This window comes from Sebastes fasciatus, chromosome 10, assembly GCF_043250625.1.
Source record: "Sebastes fasciatus isolate fSebFas1 chromosome 10, fSebFas1.pri, whole genome shotgun sequence".
Lineage (NCBI taxonomy): Eukaryota > Metazoa > Chordata > Actinopteri > Perciformes > Sebastidae > Sebastes > Sebastes fasciatus.
Genome location: NC_133804.1, coordinates 27041334 through 27061224, shown reverse-complemented (window position 1 = coordinate 27061224; position 19891 = coordinate 27041334). Strand labels below are relative to the sequence as shown.

The 19891-nt window shown below is 39.9% G+C and overlaps 1 long non-coding RNA gene across 2 annotated transcripts in view; it reads right to left on the bottom strand.

The window, feature by feature from the left end:
• Positions 1-3005: 3005 nt before the first annotated feature.
• LOC141775645 (uncharacterized) overlaps positions 3006-19891 on the bottom strand; it is a 35656-nt gene continuing 18770 nt past the window's right edge. For both annotated transcript variants that reach the window (XR_012595641.1, XR_012595640.1), the window contains exon 4: positions 3006-3306. This is a non-coding gene — a long non-coding RNA (uncharacterized LOC141775645). The remainder of the gene's footprint in view (positions 3307-19891) is intronic.

Below are 19891 nucleotides of genomic sequence, written 5' to 3'. Positions count from 1 at the left end.
CTACTGACACATCCAAGGATCTTTAATAGCTGGTGTCACAAAAACCTGGGTCCAAGCAAGGTTCAATTAGATTTGTTTTTTAGTTGCTTTAAAGGAACAGTGTGTAGCATTTAGGGGGATCTATTAGCAGAAATGGAATATAATATGATGACATGGAAGACTTGAACACTTTGGACTTTGGACTATTGGCAATTGTGCCAATGGTCCAAAGTGTTCAGTATTCAGAGACACTCAGGCTAGCTTTGTGTTTTGATGGGTTTCTGAATGGTTGAATTTAAATTTATGGCAGGATTTGAGGAACTGGCATTCTTATGACAATATATCTTATTTCATGGGAAATGGATTCATTCCTGCCTCTGTTTCTTGTACTTGATTTAAAAAAAAAAAAATCAATTTCAGTGACACTTGCTTTGTTTTGTTTTGAAAGCAGCCTAAAATGCTCAGTTTTTGAAATGGCATTCAATCTTGTGTCCAAGTGTAAGATTTGTAACTTGACCCTTTGGTCCATCGGGGCTAGGAAGTGTGCCACCATGCTTGTTTGGAGCTGTATATCTAAACTTTATAGGACTGTTACAAGGAGAACAGAAAAGTGGCCTTTAAACTGGAGAGCTCACCAAATAATGGCACCAGGATGTCTGAAACTGCAAGTCTCAGTTGTCCTCCAAGCAAACTGCAGTCACTGGCCTCAGATTAGTTGGCCCCAGGACCAACATCTGTAACCTCTTGGGATATTGTGTTACCAAATCTCTGATCAATACATGAGCTATTTAAGAGGTCACGTGACTTGTTGGCAAGCCTTGCAAGGAATGGTACTTTTATAATTTGTCATAGTGGTAATTAACACCCGGCCTACGCAAGAAACAAGAACTTTGCAACTGTGGTTCAGACCAATGATAGTGAACTTTATGTGTGATTGAACCTTCCTGCACCATCCATCTCAGACATAACAGGCTCAAGTGACAGCTGACCCCTGTGGCTTGAAAATGCATATTCAGCAATCTGGGAATCAGGCCCAATTGAGCACATTAGCTCAAACACATACAACAACCTTCAGGGAAAGACAGCAAATATTTAGATGAAAAAAATCCTGTTATTGGATGAGTAAAACTCTGTAATCTCATTTGCATAGTCCCTTGGGAGAGCTACTACAGTATATGTGTTTTCTTAAACTCCTTTAAATAGCCACTCTTCATGAAAACCCACACTCTACATGCCCAGCAGCAAAGGCTGTCTGCCAATGGAGATTTTCATAATGACACATTAACAGCCGTTGGACGTGATGGTTTCTGTTGGCAAGTGATCAGGCAAGGTACGACTCCTGGTACATATCTATCTACATACCTGCCTGAAATGTGTAAACCCATGATGCTTTTTCTTCCAAATGATCACTTTTATAGTGTTATGTTTCGCAATTCTTTTAAAGAATAATGACCCTTGGAGCCTGTGAAAGCTCCTAAAGACTTGATCTCTAGAGTTTTCCTCTAGCGCCACCATAAGGTCGACATTAACGGTTTTGCGTAACATGTCTTCATAACTATAGGAAACATCAGCATTTTAACATTTTCCTGAGCATGTTAGCATGGTGATTGAAATTAGAATTATTTATGTCAAAATATAAATATTTTCAGGTAAAAAAAACATTTTGTAAAACAGAAAATGATTGAGGTTATAAAGGTGTATCCAATCTCAAGTTCCATATTTAGTCTTCACATAGTTGATAATTATAGCTTTGAGGCTATGCTGCTAAAATGGTTGCTATGTCACTGTCAAAATGTGTTTATTAAAGAGAGCAGGAATGGCTATAAACTATGAGAAACTAAACTAAAAAGCATCTTCCGAGGACAGAAAAAGATTATTGTGGTGAATAATCTGATGCAAGTTTGGCTCATAATTCTATAACCTGGCTGGGTGCTCTGCCTCTGTCTATAAACCCAAAAGGAACATATGACAGTTATGTTTTCATAGCTACCTACCTTCTTTTTGTGTTCTTCTTTCTTATAAATGTTTAATTGGTGTTGGTGACTGTTGCATGACCAAATAGTGGGAGACATTAATCCTGGATTTTGACTGGTATTTGATCATGTTTCACTTACACTCTATACTCTATGTTTGCAAAGGCACTGACAAGTTTAAAACTAGATTATCATGTCAAAAGTTAATACATACATTCACTATGTTCCTTTATAGATTGTACTATTGCTTTCATCTGGCATAATTCTTGTGTAAAGAAAAAAGAAGAAGGAATCCTCAGACAGATTCATTACATTCATTAGATACAAGCATCGTTAATCACTGGGGAGGGAAATTAGGCATTTTGTCAGCACCATAAGAGGCTTTGTTTGTATACCACATTAAAGGAACAAGTATTGCAGAAAACATACAAAGCTGACAGTTATTTATATATTACAGGAAACTAATTGTCATTCAGGAATGGAACTGATATTTATTGATTTGCCTCAAAAGCCTAAGAGTGACATTTCTTGAATTATAGACGAGATTATGTTAAATTACAGGATGATTGCTTGTTCTATACGTTTTTAATTATAGATTAAAAGGGACTTCAGGTAAGCATCTTCATTAATACGACAGCAGCTTGATTTTCATGCGTCGCCTCCTCTGCGGTAAACCAGTCTGCCATTACACGAACGGAGCGACCGCTGACGAGACATCAAATCACTCGGGCCACAGCAACCAGCAGGTGACCGCACCAACAAGCGGGTGCCAATGGCTTTAAATAGGGCTCCGCAAAATGTCAGTTACCACACATCGCTGAGCAATCTCCACACCCTTAACCCTGACTAACACGCCCCAACCATGCCAGGTCTGGCACAGGAGCTACTACTGTAAACAGGTCAAACAAGAGGCTGTTGAAGCTGTTGAACTGACCGTCAATTATGTCCGTGAGGGACGGGAAAGCCTTGAAAGATCCATTTGCAGATTGATCCAGGAGGTGACATTAAACCATGAAAGGAAAAGAAATACAAAAACACAGTGTGTGTGTCGATTTACTTTATGTCACAGTTGGATTGACTGTAACCTCGTTTTTGCTTTTAAGATATAGTCAATTGGGCGTTTCTAAATAAAAACAAAATTGGTGTCTCCACAATAGGTGTCTTCATTCAACCATATCTCCTACAACATTTGAGTATATACCACTAATATGCTTTGCAAATTATGTTTTAGAGGTCAATTTTAGTAAAAGCATGGTATAGTATTTGCTTCCTGTCCAACACTGCAAAAAAGTCATAGTGAGAAGGTCGGGTGGATGGTTGAGCATACAAAGTGCTGGATTTGAACCCCAGAGATCTGCAAAAAAAAAAGGACATAACTGAGGAAGCATATTGGCTAATGACAATTAATTGTATATGAATGCAATTTTTAGGAGGCTGGTTCAGTAGTGTTAGGGTTAGGTAGAAGCTAATGGACTAAAGAACAGTTAAAAATGAAAACTTCACGAGTTGAGCATCCAGTACTTTTCACACCAGACTCAAAAATAACTGTCAGATTGCTGGCTGCTGGCTTGACAGATTCTCGGCTGTTAGCTAGGAAAATTTTTCATGAATTGCAGCAGAAAGACCAAACACAACGACCTCAAACTTATCTTCCATGCCAAACTGCACCATGTGTCAAATTGTGTCAAATTATTCTTTTTAGAGCATTTCTCTCACTTTTAGAAAACAGGGAATGGTAGTTTACAGCACTTCATGGTCAGTTTTGAAAGGTGAAGCGGTGTGTTCACAGAATCCATATTTACTAAGACATTTCTACATGTTGTTATAAAGACAAGGCACTGGATGTTCCGCACTCTACTCAAATGGCTGCCTAATTATCCTCAGACCTCCAACCATATGTATACTCGTACTCTTCCTGCTTGAATCATTATGTTTTTTAAGGACGCAATTAGATCTGCAATGCAAAGTAACAACGAGTGCGTCGGTGCTGGAGCTCGTTTGCTGCGCTCCTGGTGAAATACTACGCAGGGAATGTCTTTTATTTAGCAGCTTCTCTTTGTTATGGGGGTTGTTGTGTCTCACAGCTGGGTAGCATTGATTTGCATAGCGAGAGATAGAGAATGAAGCCACCTAATTCTCCTGTTATCAGCATTTCTCGGTCACTCAATCAAGTCTTATCGTAGCGCGCTGCTGGTCGTGTAATGACAGTAATACATTTTAAAAACAAACACCTCCCTTGAAGTTCATTTTCAGCTGCAATAGCTTCAAGATGGAATTACATTTAAACAAAGTGAACATGAATGCACCTGTGATGAAAGTAGCATGTCAGTCGAGAAAGAAAATAAAAATCTTCTGAGCCTGCAGTTAAATCATTTGTTCCTCAGCACCGTTCATATTTTAGTAAATGAAGATGTGCTTCAGAAAATAGATTACTACATGAAACATTTCCAGGTACATTTAACCTCCATTAGACTGTCCTCTCAAGAAAAACAACATCATCAGTTGTTCCAGCAAATGATGTGATGTAATGTTATAGAGCGATCAACAAAACATCGTCCGCTTCTGGTTTCCAACTGTCAACACTAGTTTCTGTTCACCGTGACCACGATTGATCAAACAACATTGATAATGTGCACAAAGAGATGAACAAAGGGTCGAACATAAATCAATGATGATGCCCGGAGGTGTTATAGCAAGGAACCCAGGGGGTCAGACATCCCACAGGGTGGGGGAACACTTTCGGTGAAGCTTCATGGCTTCATCGACCCCCCTGTGGTTCCTTTAATGAGAGAGAAGGAGGATAGGAAGCATAAGGTTTGAAGGAAAAGGTTGCGATAGACAACCGGGAGAGAGATGGGGAAGAGACTCACCTATATACAGTAGGAGGGGACAGGAAGTTGTATTAAAGCGAGGTATGGTCTTTGTTATAATAACTTTACAGTAGAGATTGTCTTCTGTACCTCAGGAGCAGCTTTCATAGGGCTGAGAGAATGAGGTGAGAAAACCCCTTTCACACCTCAGCTTGGGCCTTCAGATTTATAATAGAAAAGCTTGCGTTACAACTGGAGGGTGTATCGGAGGTCTAATAAAAGATGCAATTGAATTGCATTATGGGAAAGTATGACGTAAAATTGAGTATGTATTGACGACAGCATAGTATGTGGTTTTTGTGTGAGCAAGAAATGCCTGGATGTATGCTAGATTAATTTCTGAGTGTAAAACGTGAGCTGACTGGATATACACAACCGCCCCAAAATGCACTGCGGCTTTACAGAACAATGTCCAATGCCAGTCTAAAAGCCCATTTCTTGGTATATATATATATATATATACAGTATATAACTGGACGGGTGAACTGGGGACTCTGTCTGCTTTGTGCATACACTGCAGCTGGTGATGAATGATGCATCGGTTTATTGTTGCAGCTGGACGGCTTGTTAGGCACTTAAACCACAGCACCCCTGCATGAAACGCACTAATCTGGTTGGTTAACGGTTAAATTAGCATCCCTAGTTAGTATGCAATTTCTATTTGATATCCGGATAACCCATGTGGATAAGAAAATCACAGGTTAATGGAGAGATCAGTATGCAATTGGAGAGGTCACCAAATCCAGAGGTGGTTAGAATATCACTGTGATCCGGTCTCAGCCGGTTTAAATGCAATCCACACAGAGAAACTATAGTCTTAAGAAAAAAATCCACCCCCCATGGCATTGCTTCCTTGACCTGGGACGTGCCATGGTTGTTGACGAGTCACCCTGCCTAACTAATTTGCATATTGAGGTCCTATTACAACGCAGGCAATATCAACATAACACTTATCATTAATACCAGGTGTAAATGGGGCCTAAAACTCAGGATATCTGGGCCTCTGCTGCTTCATTTTTTAAAGTTATTTTTTGCTGCAGTACTAAATTGCTTTAGTAGTGAATTCTTGTGCTTTTTTAACCATGAACTAAGATCAAAATGCAGATGAAACATTTCTAAACCCTTTATACTGTCCAGTCAAACACGTTCATACCTGGCAGCTGCTCTGTACAATCACTGTCATCTACTGTAGTGTGGGACCACTGAGCAGCTCTGGGCCATGTTCAAGGACACCAGTTGATTAACAGAGAACATTACTCATTCTCTCTCTCTGGCAAACAGTCAGGTCTCTGGATTTGAACCGGTGACCTTACAATCAAAAACCCATTTATTTAACCATCTGGCTTGATAAAGTTTAATTGGTTGGTCCATAAATTAAGTCTTGTTCTCTCTGTTTTTACTTCTTCTTGTCTCTCCCCTTGAAAAAGCGAGAAATCAAAACAATTCGAGGCCCTTGGGTAAAGTCAAGAGTCACCACACGCTCAGTAAAATAAAAACTTTCCATCCATAATTGTGTAGAGATGAGTGTATTCTCTCACTACTAATAAGCTTGTGGAGAGAAACATGCTCAGTCGTCTCAGTTAAGGGGAGAGTTGCCGTTTGATATTTACCAGATCTGAATAATACACCAACTTCGCTGAGAAAAATTGTCATCATAAACCACCGAGTATGAAGCACTCCATCTCCGAGACAAATCCTCCGCGTCTGAACGCTGTTAGTGAAAGCGAACAAATCACAACAAACAGCACAAAACATTAAGAATTCAACTATACTGCCTGTTTTTGAGTGGAGAGCTGTTGCTCAGTGTGATGAAACAAAGTGGAGTCTTACAGTAAGTCATTTTGAATAATTTCAATTTCTCTTTTTAACCATTTAAAACACCACGCCATCCATAGCTAAAGAGCACGTTTGCTCTTTAACCTCTCAAATCCCATTGACCTGCCGGTCAGTCATTACAAACTAAAGCCGTGCAGTCAAACACTGTCTAAATATGTTCTTTATTTGAATTTTCATTTGATATGCCAAAGTCTCCAAAGATATTGGATATGTCATGCTTTATTTTAGGGATATGTGGATAAAATGATGCACACTGCATCCAGAATATTTCCATTTCTTGGATTTAAACATATGGAGTCTTGGGTTTGGAGTGTAATAAATCTCATAGAGCCTCTCATTTAGAGCTGGAACACGATGATACAAAATAGATCGAATACTTTCAGACAGTGTGAAAGAAGATGATTTTTCAACCTTAATCGCTATTTAGGGGGAAATTAAATGGGAAAGTTGGATGTTATTTGGTGAATACATCCTGTCCAAAACACTTTTCACAGAAGTAAGAAAAATAACACAGTGGCTGGATTTAAAAGTCATCATCAAAGAAAACCCAGCAGTGTCTCAAGAAACAATGACTTAATTTCACTAACAGTAAATCATTTTGATTATAGAGTTGCAATAAATTACACTTACTAAAAAAGTTGTCAAAAACGTTCTAAAACATACTATAGAGTAAGGGCCCGGGGTGATACTCTATCAGAAATTAGTTTATACAACATATTTTTCGACCATGTCAGAAATCATTGCAAATTGCAATTGCAAAAAATATAGACTGTATATAAAAAGTGGACGTCGTCACCGTGACGTCACCCATTGATTTGGGGACTACTAGCAACCAGAAGTGACATGAGAGGATTGGAGCTAAGTACAACCGAACACTGAATGAGACTTTTTTAGGCTATCAAAATGTTACAATGAACTTTCATGAAATTAAAACACACTGTGAAAGGGTTAAAGTTGTAAGACGAAAACACGAGCAACTCCCAGATCGGACGACGTCGTGGTAGCGACATGTCAATCACAAGGTAGCCACGACCTAAAACATCCCCTGCTTTATAGTCTATTTGACTCTAAATGGGACCATCATTTACTAAATGAACATCATGCTGTATTGAAGAAGACTTGAAACTAGCGATTGAGACCATAAACTCATGTTTACAATGTTAAAAATCAAGTGAGAAGTAGGGTCATTTTCTCATAGACTTTTGCAACCAGAGGAGTCGCCCCTTGCTGGTTATTAGAAAGAATGAAAGTTTAAGGCTCTTCAGCATTGGCTTCACTTTGCAGAACCAGAGGTAGCAGCCTGGTAAAACACAATGGTTTCCATTGTCAGAGTATGATAAATTAATATCTTCTCTTTAAATTAATATTTTCTCTCATAGTCTCTCTTGACTTTCTTGGAGTGAATCCCACAGAAAGGTTGGATTTCCTGCTGCAAATGATGGGAAGTACCCAGACCTCTACATATTCCAGCCATATCTGATATTGACATGGGAATAACATGTTTTGTTTAACTGCAGGTAGTGTGAAACTTCACACAGGTGAGGTGGCAATACTGACTCCTTGCCTGCCTGTTTATCACATTAATTTTTTAATGTTGGGATAATCCCAATCTCAACACACTGATGGTAGAAGCCCTGTTCTCGTACATTATAAAGACATCGACACATTTTGTTTTATTTCCTTGTTTTCACCCAACCTGTGATTATCTGGTGCATTAATATTATACCTTAAATAAGAGATAATATATATTTCCATACTAAACAGCTGCTTGCCTGTAAATGACTGCAGATTTATACTGGTTCTCTTTGGCAGGCCACTTAACGTCATTATGGAAATCACTGGAGGAGGATCAAACTCAAAACTGATTCAAATTAGTAGTGTCGTATCTTCTGTGGTGATGCAGTTGAAGATGTTTGAAGAGAAACTCCGCCGACACTGTCTTAGTTGTATAACAAATTTATTACAATAAGTTCAGTATCGTAAACAAGTAACATGTTACTTGGAGAGCCTCCAGCCGAATAATGAAGAAACTCTCCCGAACGTGTACAGACAGCTCCTTAAATACCGAGCTTGGTTTGGTCAAATACTTAGTTTCCACATATTGTTTTAGGAGAGGGACAAAGAAACACCTCTTTTACGAAGCCACCATATGTCTCTTCACCTCTGACCTAGGACTCCCAGGACCCTGCTGACTTAGCATTAGGTATATGTTTACCTTGACCAGATGTCTTTTCAACTCTGACCCAGCTCTAAATCAGGAAGGCCCAAACAACAACTAACATTCCAATATACTCTCCTAATACAAACCATCTATATAAATATGCTGCATCTAACAGCAGACACCTCAGTAGTGTAGGATTTTAAAATCCCACAGGGAAACAGTAGTTATAATTATTTTTAGCAGATTCAACTGGTGGCTTGGTGGCCTCGTCTTAAACCCATAAAATCCTTTGGCCTTTCCAGATGGAGAACGGAATGTACCAAAGTGATTAAAAGACAAAGAAAGGATTTCACTGGACCAAATTGGACTTTGGACTATCATGAACCTTTTCCATTATTCAAACTTTTTTTTTTTTATTCAGACTGAAGGAAGACTTTAGCAGCTCTTTAAAATCATGGTCCATTGGCATGAAACCCACCAGCTGCAAACGGTTTTCAGTCTGGCAGGAAAGACATAATTAATGATGCCCATCTAATGACTATTAGCTAAGTGTGGCTCAGAGCGGAGGGGCAAAATGATGATTTTAATGAAAATCGTCAAATTGGACCATTCAACGGACAATTATCTGTAAATTTAGTTTAAAGTATTTGATTGAGTGCTAGCAGAGCCAGATATTGGTTAGCTTAGAGAGCGGTGAAATGGAGGACTTCTGTCTTTTGAAGCACTTTGAGGGCACGAATCCACACTAAATGCAATGGTCACCATGAATATAAACATGTGGTTTTCAACAGTGTCAAAGAGCTCAAGCGGCGGCAGTCACAGGGAATGAATAGCCCTGTATTGTCCTGTAGTTATGCTTCAGTTCATTATGTATTTTCTAAGTGTCTATTGTGAGTGTTTCCACTGCATGCAAGTGGCCTGCCACTCTAAAAGGCTGTTTGGTATCGTTTGCTGGAACACTGTTTCTGTTATTGCCCGTTTGCCTCTCCGTCTCTGCATTCATTCTGAACACTGACAAACATGTCAACTCAAGAGTGCAAAATGTAGTTAAGTAGTTCACTTTCCACAAAAAGTACCAATCTGTCAGTCACACGTTGTAGAAGCAGTCACTTTACATATCTGCAGTACATAACTCTACTGCAGCACTCTTTGTATTTAGCCATGCTAGCGATGTGGCTCTGGGGACGGCGATGTCAGCCTGTCAGTCGGCCCATCACTGTGGTCTACACTGGAATATCTCAACGAATACTGGATGGATTACCATCATACCATGTGCAGACATTCATGGTCCCCAGACAATGAATCCTAATGTTTCCCTGACTTTTCCTCTAGTGGCATGAGGTTGATACTGGAGGTTTTAAGTGAAATTTGATGCAGACATTCATGCCCCAAACAGCATGAATCGTAATAACTTCCACCATCAGGTCGTCCTTTTAATTAGTCTAATACTTTGGTTGATTGCCAAATAACTGCAAAACATACGACATACCTATCAGCCTCATCTGTACTTTATGTTTAGTGCTAATAAGCTAATGTTAACATTGTCACTGTGAGCATGTACCACTGTGTTTAACTACCAGCCTGTTCTCATTCCCAGGGTGTCAAATACCGACGCTTTGTCACCGCCGTCTGCGTTCAATATCGCCGCACAAGGCACCCTTTCGCGGCGGTATGAGACGCACTGGGCATTTCATTAACTACAATGTAAAACCCATCCATGGCAACAGTAAACGCTCAGAGAAAATGCACCAGGAGTGACTGTGGTGACGTATTATAAAGAGCAAAATAGACACACCTTGTGGGTGGGAGGGTTGGTGGATGGGTACACACAAACACAACAGGAGACCGCTGTTCGTGTCTCGTCTGTCCACAACGTCATGTCACACTTTCACTGTGAAAACCTTGCAATTTTAAGCCCAACCATGTTCCTAACGCTAACTATGTGGTTTTGTTGCCTTAAACCTAAGCAACTGTTTTAGTTTACTTCACAAGATTAAGCATGTGTTTACTGCGAGCGTAAAGTGACTTACCTAATGTCACATATGCCTTTTTCTATAAGGACATTGGCAGCTTTGTGACGGACTGATAACACCTCAATACAATACTGTCTGAAAGAGGAATCAGGCAGTCAAGTCGGCATCCCTTAGATTGTCCAATAGACCCCCAAATGAAGTCAAAACAAATTACGCAGGCAAACCTTCAAGCCAATTAAACATTTCCATCAAACACCACTGCACCCCGTAATGTCTCCTCACATTGCAGTCTTTATATACTGTTTCTAAAAATAACACACATCACTCATTGATCACGGCAGCTCTGCTCTACATGGTTGCTTTTCAATCCTGCCTCCTGTTGTTTGACGTCCAAAGCTGTTCCACACAGTACTGTATGTAGCTCTGGATTTGCAGATGTTTTTGCACGTCCTTCTGCATTGTGCGTAAGCGAGCAGCAAATGGCGTCACTTCTACTTTCCCTGCTTGTGAACAAAAGGCAACGAGCAGGAAGAGATTTACGAGGTACAATCACATTTATCTGCGACAACTGGGACAGGGCTAGTGTAAGCTGTCTCTCAACTCGGCTCTGGAGGACTGAAAGCCGGAGAGAGTGAGGTAAAGACACAGGAAGTGATATGAGGAGGGGGGCGGCTCTCGGGGTGGAGAGAGAGCACATGAATATGATGCAGTAAGCAGAGTGCAAATTAGTCTGGGGGGCTTCAGCAGTAGTCAAGTGCTGAGTTCTTTGTTTTCCAGTTGCTCACATAGCCTGTAGGAAAACAGGGTGACTAGTCAAAATTTGCAGCCTGTGCCAAGCCCCCCTTGTCCTACTTGCTTGTCCCAGATCTGCTGATGCAGTCCTCTCCCTCTTTTTTTTTTTCTCCAGCTGTGGGCATTTATTATTCAAACCATTCCTTTTGAATTCTCCCTCTTCCGTGTTTTGCATAAGGATTAGCAATGCAGCACTTGTTATTTTTTTTTTTCCAAAGCAATAACCAAATATTTGAGTAACATTAAATAGGATTCAAGGTGGAATCTATTTTGTCTTTCCATTTGGCAGGACAGTATCCCAATTCAGCGCTTCTTTACGGGGCTTATAGTGTTAGATAAGATCACTCAACACAGCTCAGTTCTGAGTGGAATCTAGGTCTGTCTAAGGATGTAAGAGCTACTCCCAGAGGGAAAACAAATGCAAAGACAGCTGCATCCGTGCTGCATCACATGGGGTAGTTTCCCCATCTTCTCTTTTTTTTTCATTACACTCAACTGATATATTTTTCTTTAAATTAAAACAAATTATAGCTACTGTATGTGCTGGACCAGTATCTGCAATTTAAGCTATTCTACTGTTGCCCACAGAGCGCCAGAGTAGAAATGTAATGACGCAACATAGTCAGATGCTAATTGAAATCCGGTAGTACACTGTTTATATTGCACGGCCGTGTTTTCTTGTCTGATGGCTCTTACTCATGCCCTTGACACTATCCCCCTTCCCTACACCTCATCAAGCCTTCAGTGCTACTAGAACATCATAACACGAAGCCAACAGGGCTTTCTGAAGTGATTCTCAGAAGTTCATTAAAAATCTTATCTGAAGATGTTTTAAGTGATGTGATTAGGTTTGTGGAGGACCCCGGAGTTTGTGTGAAGCGTCCCACTGGTCGATATCTCATCCTCTTCATAATTAATTTCTCTACCATGAAAAACAGCATCAGATACTGTTCAGATGTACTATTATGCAACGATTACACTGAGGGTTGAATCATTAACATGATAGTCAATTTTTCCAGTCCTTCGATTTGCATTGCAACATCTACACCATGTTATTTGGACATTTCGCATTAAGTGTGTAACATCTGGCGGCACCTAGCTAGCGCTGAGGTTGCAGATTGCAGCCTCTCCCGCATGCCAAGCGTGCAGAAGAACTACGGTGGCCGACGTGAAAACGTGAATGGTCCGATCTAGAGCTGTTGTAAGAATAGTTTAGGTCATTTATAGAATAGCCAGTGTATAGAGTGTGTGTGTATGTCATGGATGTATAAAGAGAACTGGATACAGCGTTGTAGGCAGGCTCCTGTTCATTCCTATGAGAGTTACTCAGTGTCGCATGAAGCCAATATTGCTTGACTGCCAAAAGATAAAGTACCCGGATCATACGGCGATCTTCCGCATCCATTGGGCCCATAGAGCAGGCGCTGTAACGTTTTCTTTAAGTCGTCAGTCTCATTCACATGAACAGAAGAGAAATAACTCTGGATTCAGCTATTAGTGCATTTTACAACTTTTAGGACCTACTGATTTAAATAAGGACTACTCAAGTGTTTGTCAGGGAAGTTGATTTATTTAAAAAAAAAAATTATCCACTGATTTACGGACGCCTAAAAGCATCACATGACTGACAAGGAAGTTGCAATACCGCCGTTCGGCCACTACGGAAATTTGCCTCAAAGCCTGACGCTCTTCCTGGGGGCTTGGTGTATGTGGGAAGTGAGTAGTGAAGCAACAGAGAGAGAGAGTGGTGGCGAATGTGTGTGAGTGAACAAGTGAGCTAGTGGAGCAGAAGACAGAGTTAGTTTAGCTTTGATTATATCAAATTAATGTACAGTGGAAGTTGCAGTTTGTGCAGAAATAAATGCTGCAGCTCTTCAAGACCAACAGAGGTTTCTCGTGTCTTGTTTCCTGGCGGCTGGGTGGAGTGAGGAGGGGTTAACTTCGGAGCAAGTAACGTTATCAACTCAGGCCCAGGAAAAGTTAACACAGTGGTTTGTCCGTTCTGGGCTCCTGTAGAAACATGGTGGCAAATATGTAAACATAAACGTCTCATTCTAAGGTAAAGAAAACACAATGATTCTTATTATCAGGAGATTATATACTAAAGAAAATATATTTATTAATATTATATTCCATTTCTGTCAATAGATCCCCCAAAATGTTAAATACTCGTCCTTTAATATGGATTGTTGTTTTCTTGCTAGATATCCCCCAAAATGCAGCCAACTTTTGAATCCTTTTAAGTCACTATTCAATATACAGCCTTGTCAACTTCAAAATCTCTTTATTGCTACAAACACCATTACAGGCCAGAATCCATTACCCTAAGGTTGAATCATGGCTAATTTAAATTGTCCTTAAATCTTGCAAGACTAGCCATACCAACCTTTGTAATTTCCTGCAGACCAATTGCATTCTCTAAAAATCCTATCACGTCCAACAACAACATCGCCGCTCGCAGTAAATTATTTCCGACTGTCACTGAGCCATTTCAGCATTTTCTACTTGACCCTGCAAAGCAAAGCACAGCACTCCTCGGTGCTCTCTCACTCCTGTGTCGACTAAACCGCATAGTTACTCCTTGTTCCATCAAAGCCCATTTCTTTCCACACCTTCCCAAGGCTATCCATATCACCTGAAAGTAATCCAGCGATATGCACCTGCTGCCATGATCAACAGCAACGACAGCCACGGGGGGAAACGCAAACAGCGAGAAAAAACCCTTCAGCTATGTGGTTTCCTGTTCTCTGGCAAGTCAATTAAGCAGCAAATGACCCCTAGAATCCACTGTAATAAGCCAAGCACTACAGAATTGCCTTTAATATATCATAATGATGACAGTAATTGGATTGGACGGTTGATTGCATTTTCTCAAGCTGTAGAGATACTTCAGTAACAAAACAATAAAAAATAAAAGTGCTGCCAATAAAAGGAGTTATAAAATGCATTCTTTTTAGTCAAGTGATTCGGGGGGACTTTAGTCTACCTCAGGGCTGGAAAAACAGATCTGAAGCAGCTGCACTTCTTCTTTTTTTTATAAGCAAACCACCGTTTTTTCCCCTTGTAAACACAGAATCCAGATGATTATAGTGTACTTAATGTTTATAACTCAAATTTAGGGTGAAGTGATCCATGTTGATCCAGGGCGAGGTAAGGCAAGTTTATTTGTACAGCAACTTTCAACAGTAAGGCAATTAAAAGCTCTTTACATAAGACATCATTAAGAAAAGAAACATGAAATAATGCTTTTGCTCTTCCTGAGGTTTCTTCCATTTCGTCCATGTTAAAATGTTTTTAGGGCTGTTTGTGTTGTGTGATATTGGTTAGTTTGGATTCACCAAATTTCATGTTTTTTTCAATGGAGTCTGGTCGCTTTGGCGAGAGCATAGATGGACACAACGGCTTCAGTTCCCCATCGGAAAGGGCTGTCTGGCGACGGGGTATAATGGTGAAAATATTCTAAATATAGTGTACACTTAAACTGATCCTGATAAGCCTTTCTTTTAGGTGGCTAAAATAAGTTTTGCTGCCGCCCCCGTACACATGCTTGCTTCCGTGCAGTAAGTCCTGTCCGCTTCTTCAAACTGGGGGCGTGCCGACCGTCTTCTACTGTAGGTGATACACTGAAGTACCTCATTAAACCTCCCTTTAACAGGAGCAATCTCAGGGCTGTGGTCGAAATCCTGACCGTAAAACATAAAAAAACATTATTTAGGGCCAGGAAGGTATTCAGTTGTTGAAAAACAGCTTTTTCAACAATTTCACTTAAAAAGTGGGAGGTTAGATAATATGAGTCTATAGTTGTTCATTAGTGAGGCGTCCACATTGTTCTTTTTAAAGAATGGCTTAATAACTGCAATTTTCAGAGCCTGTGGGAAATAGCCTGAGAGTAGAGAAGTGTTGACTCTTTGCAGCAGATCTGATGGCGTGCAGTTAGAAACACTTTTGAAAGAGCCTGTAGGCAGAATATCAAGGCAGCAGGTCAGGAGGAGGATTTCATTTGCACAATTTCAGGATCAAATGATGTCATGCTAATTGAATTGGTTTTAAGTGGACAAAATACAGAACTGATACCTGATATGGAAGTACTGACAGCTTGTCTAATTTTCCAACTTGTGAGTGCAGAATGAGGCAAATTCAACGTTCATTCAGCATATGCTCATACAAAGGTTTGTATGATACGAAAAAGTTACAAATGTCCAGCAACTTGTCAATTTCTACTCGTTACCTGCACACAGTCTTTTCAAAATAAACTTCCGTCTTTACAGGAAACAACTTCCTTAAGTTTAGGCAGTAAAACTACTTAGTTAGGTTTAGGAAAATATCATGGTTTAGCTTAAAAAAACAACAAGAAGTGGCGTAACTTATAACGTATGTGACAAATAAATCAACATTGACTTCTGGTTTCACACGGGGTACAAACGCCGGCCTCCTGGGTGAAAGTCCGGTATTTTTTGACCCACCCATCCACCCCGACCTCCTCTCTACGTGGCGTTCGCCGCTCTTGATATTTCCTGGTTCATGATTACGTGAATTAAACACATCACACACATTCATTACAGACTACATTACGTACCAATGACACGCCAAAAGCAAGAACGGCATTCTCATTGCACACTAAATACCTTGTGCATTATCATGTCATTCATACGCCTTTACGTGTGACCGGGCTGGTTATTGACACTGAAGGGTTTGTCAGCCTGTCAACAGTAGCAAATAAGGCATTATTATTGTTTTTGGTAATGATATCAGAGAAGAAGGGCTGCCTCACATTTCTCAGTTCTAAATTAAAAATGCGAAGTCTCTCTTTGTAAACGTCATAATGAGCCTGGAGCTTTGTTTTCCGCCACCTGCGTTCAACCGCACTCTCTTTTTGTCAATTTGTTTCAATGCATTTCTCCACAGTGATCTCTAACCACAGACTACCTTTACCTCAGTGGGGGCAAAGGCATCAATAACATTTGTTATTTTAAACCTGAAAATATGAATAATTCCCTGGTGTTGTTAGTGATATACCGCTTTGTGTTGTTTGAACATTTGTGCGCATTGAGACAGGCATCTCAAAGAAAACACAGGAATAGTCAGAAAGAGCAAACACCATGTTAAGACCCTTGGAGATTTTTAAGTTGCAGTAGTGCAGATTACAGCAACAATACTGCACCTTTGAGGGCGGCCTTTGCTGTCGTTACAGCTATGATGATGTGACTATGTAAAAGGCACAGCTGCACTGAAGTACCTGTTGTCTTGAGTACAAATGGCCTCCAGGGTGCTATGGCTTTGAGACAGTGTTTCCATACTGTATGTTTACCAAAATTAAGAATATAAACACCAACATGAAAAACAAGAAGCTTTACAGCATGCTCTCTGAGCTCATGCTGCGTCTTAGCAGCTGGTAAATTAGAGCTACCTGTTAATTGCACTGTTGTTTGGTTTAAATGTGTCATACACATTTTGGGTTTAGCTGTGAGAGCGATAATTACTTCCATCTCAATTTGTACTGTTAGTTTGCACTTTGTTGAGGAGTATCACACCTTTTTTCCCAGTTTGCTGCACCCTCATATCGAGAGCGGACCTCTTTGACTGGCCATCTTCGGGCCAAACAGTAACAATGTCCACCTTTGTGGGCAAGGCTTGCAATGTTCTCTGACTTTGCAGCACCTGTAACAGTAAGATAATGTCTTACTCCTACCTTTATGTCTTTACTTCCATGTAACATATCCACAGCCTTGAAGGGGAACTTCGGTATTTTTCCAGCATGGACAATATTTTCCCCATGTTTTTGTGTCTAAGAGACTAATGGTGTCAACTATTTAGAAATTGGTCCAGTATTGAGGGAGAACGCTGTAACCGGCAGCCGCGAAACGAGCTGCGAGGGCAAGTGAGCACCGTCAATGTAACGTTACGTTCACTAAAGGTGCTTGTTTTTGCCACTGACAGGCTCAGATTGTATTATAAGTGTCTGACAACATTATGGAAAGGACCCTAAAGAGAAATTAAACAATTGTTTATTGTTCATTGCAGAACACAGAAGGGCAGCGTTTTACCCAAAGTTTCTATGACCAGAAAAAACACACCAAACGGGCAGCACTGGCAGCACGGCAGAATAGAAGCTCAGCACCTTGTCACCCTGCTGCCGTTTGTAACATAGTGTAAATACGATACTTCTCCTTGAGCGAGACTCTTTCCATAATGTCAGATGTTTATAATAACAATCAGAGCCAGTCATGGCAAAAAAAACACGTTTTGGTGGACGTAAATGACGGTGCCAGCTTGCCCCATTAGGGTTACATTGCAGCCCGTGAGCAGCTGCCATCTACAGCGCTTTCCCTCAATACTGAACATTTTTATCAGAAATTGTTGTCGCTATTAGTCAGACACAAAAACATTGTTGAAAAATATCGCAGGTACCCTTTAAGCCAAAGAAAAGCTTTGTTGGTCATCAAGGTTTGATGAAATAGCTTCACTGGTCTAGAGAGGTAGATTTTTCATTGGCAGATGAGATTCAAATGATGTGAAACAGTCAGAAGATGAAGACGATGCAGCCAAAAGTCTACTCATTAAATAAAGAGCAGTCGGCGATAAGTGTGTGTTGCAGTGTGGGTGATTTTAGTAAGAGACACCTTTTCCTGTGCTGTTTCAGTCATATGGGGGGAAAAAACATCTTGTCTCTGCTTGCAGCTCTGTCTCTGATCACAGTCGCTCATGACATAACGCAGACATCTCATATGGAAATTCAGTATATGTGTGTTTACTGTACAGTGAATGTGCATCAAACGAACTGTGAAACTCATTAAATTGTATTTATAAGAATGTCATCTGATTTTGAGGTTGACGGAAAAAAGCTCATCAATAAACATGAACTTCCAATAAACATTACAGTTTAAGGCACCATAGATTTCTGTGTATATTTGCACGTTTTAGCCCATTTTCTGCTAATCTTTCCCTTTGTAATCACAACAATTTTTTATGCAGCTTCAACAAGTGCAATCTTTATCATTATCTTGTTGTCATTTCAGTAAGAGAATCCCTTTAAAAGCCTAACTAGAAAGTACAAAACACTATTTTGTATATAGACCGTGGAGAAAAAGATGTGATTGAAATAGGAAGTGGTACTCAAGCATGCTGAGTTGTCTTGATGATCACATTTGTCAAAGGCCCCACCATTGATTTTGGGAGATAATTATCTTGAGTATGTGACCAAGGTCATTCCAACGGGTTTATTGGAAGTGAGAAAATCTTCAGCTGAAAAACTAGCTTGCTCCATTACCAATTCATGAGCTTATAATGACTGAATGATATTATCTTCACCAGCAAACCATTTCCTTCTCCATCAAGATCTGTTTGATTGATTAATCATTAAAATTTTATTTCCATTGTGTACGTTTAAAGATGGGCGATGAGTAGTTTATAAATATTTATATCCTTATTTCATGATTTAATATCAAGTGCCCAATTAAATATTCTAATATGATATCATTTGGAAAAGTTAAATCCTGCTGAGCAGTCGAGCAGTGGCTTTTTACAGCATTTGGGGGGTAAACAAGTAATCTGTTATGAATAAGTATTTACACACGTCTTCAAACTTGATCATTATCTGACACTGAACAGATAGGAGTCCATTTTTCTGCTACTGATAATGCATACCAGTGTGTTCAGGGAGCAAAGGTTTGAGCGTATTACAAGTCTACAAAAGTCACGCCACGTCTCATCATTTCCAAGTCTCTCACTATGTGCAGATATTTTGCATTACAAGAGGAAAAATACGAGAGAACATCAAGAAATTTCACATCAAAGCTAGCTGAAAATCAGGCATCTCATTGTTATGTTTAAGAAATTTGGATACACTCTTTTGATGTACCTTTCAAAACCACTCATAGCCACGATGTCAGCCCTCTCCGTGTGTGTTCTTACAAAAGGTGTAAAATAGATGTAATTTAATGTGCAAGTCGCAGCAAAATACTCTGTCCCGGTAAATCACTTTGGCAGCAGATAGAATCTCAGATTAATTTCAGTGTCACTGGTAATAGTGGCCTTTGGTGCAGCCTATGCCTCTAATTTGGAAGATCAAGCTTGAATCATGCATGCGGAGCGTCAACGTGTGCGCACAAGAGTCTTTGCATCAGCACCGCGGAGACGGTACAGGTAAAAACATTAAGTAATAGACATCACCATGAAACTTCCCCGTTTGATTACTCACATTAAGATAATTCTTATTTGTATTACAAGTTTGATAAATATGCATGTTTAAATATACAAATTAAGCATTATTGTATAAAATATGTGTTCATTTGCATACATTTCCAGAAC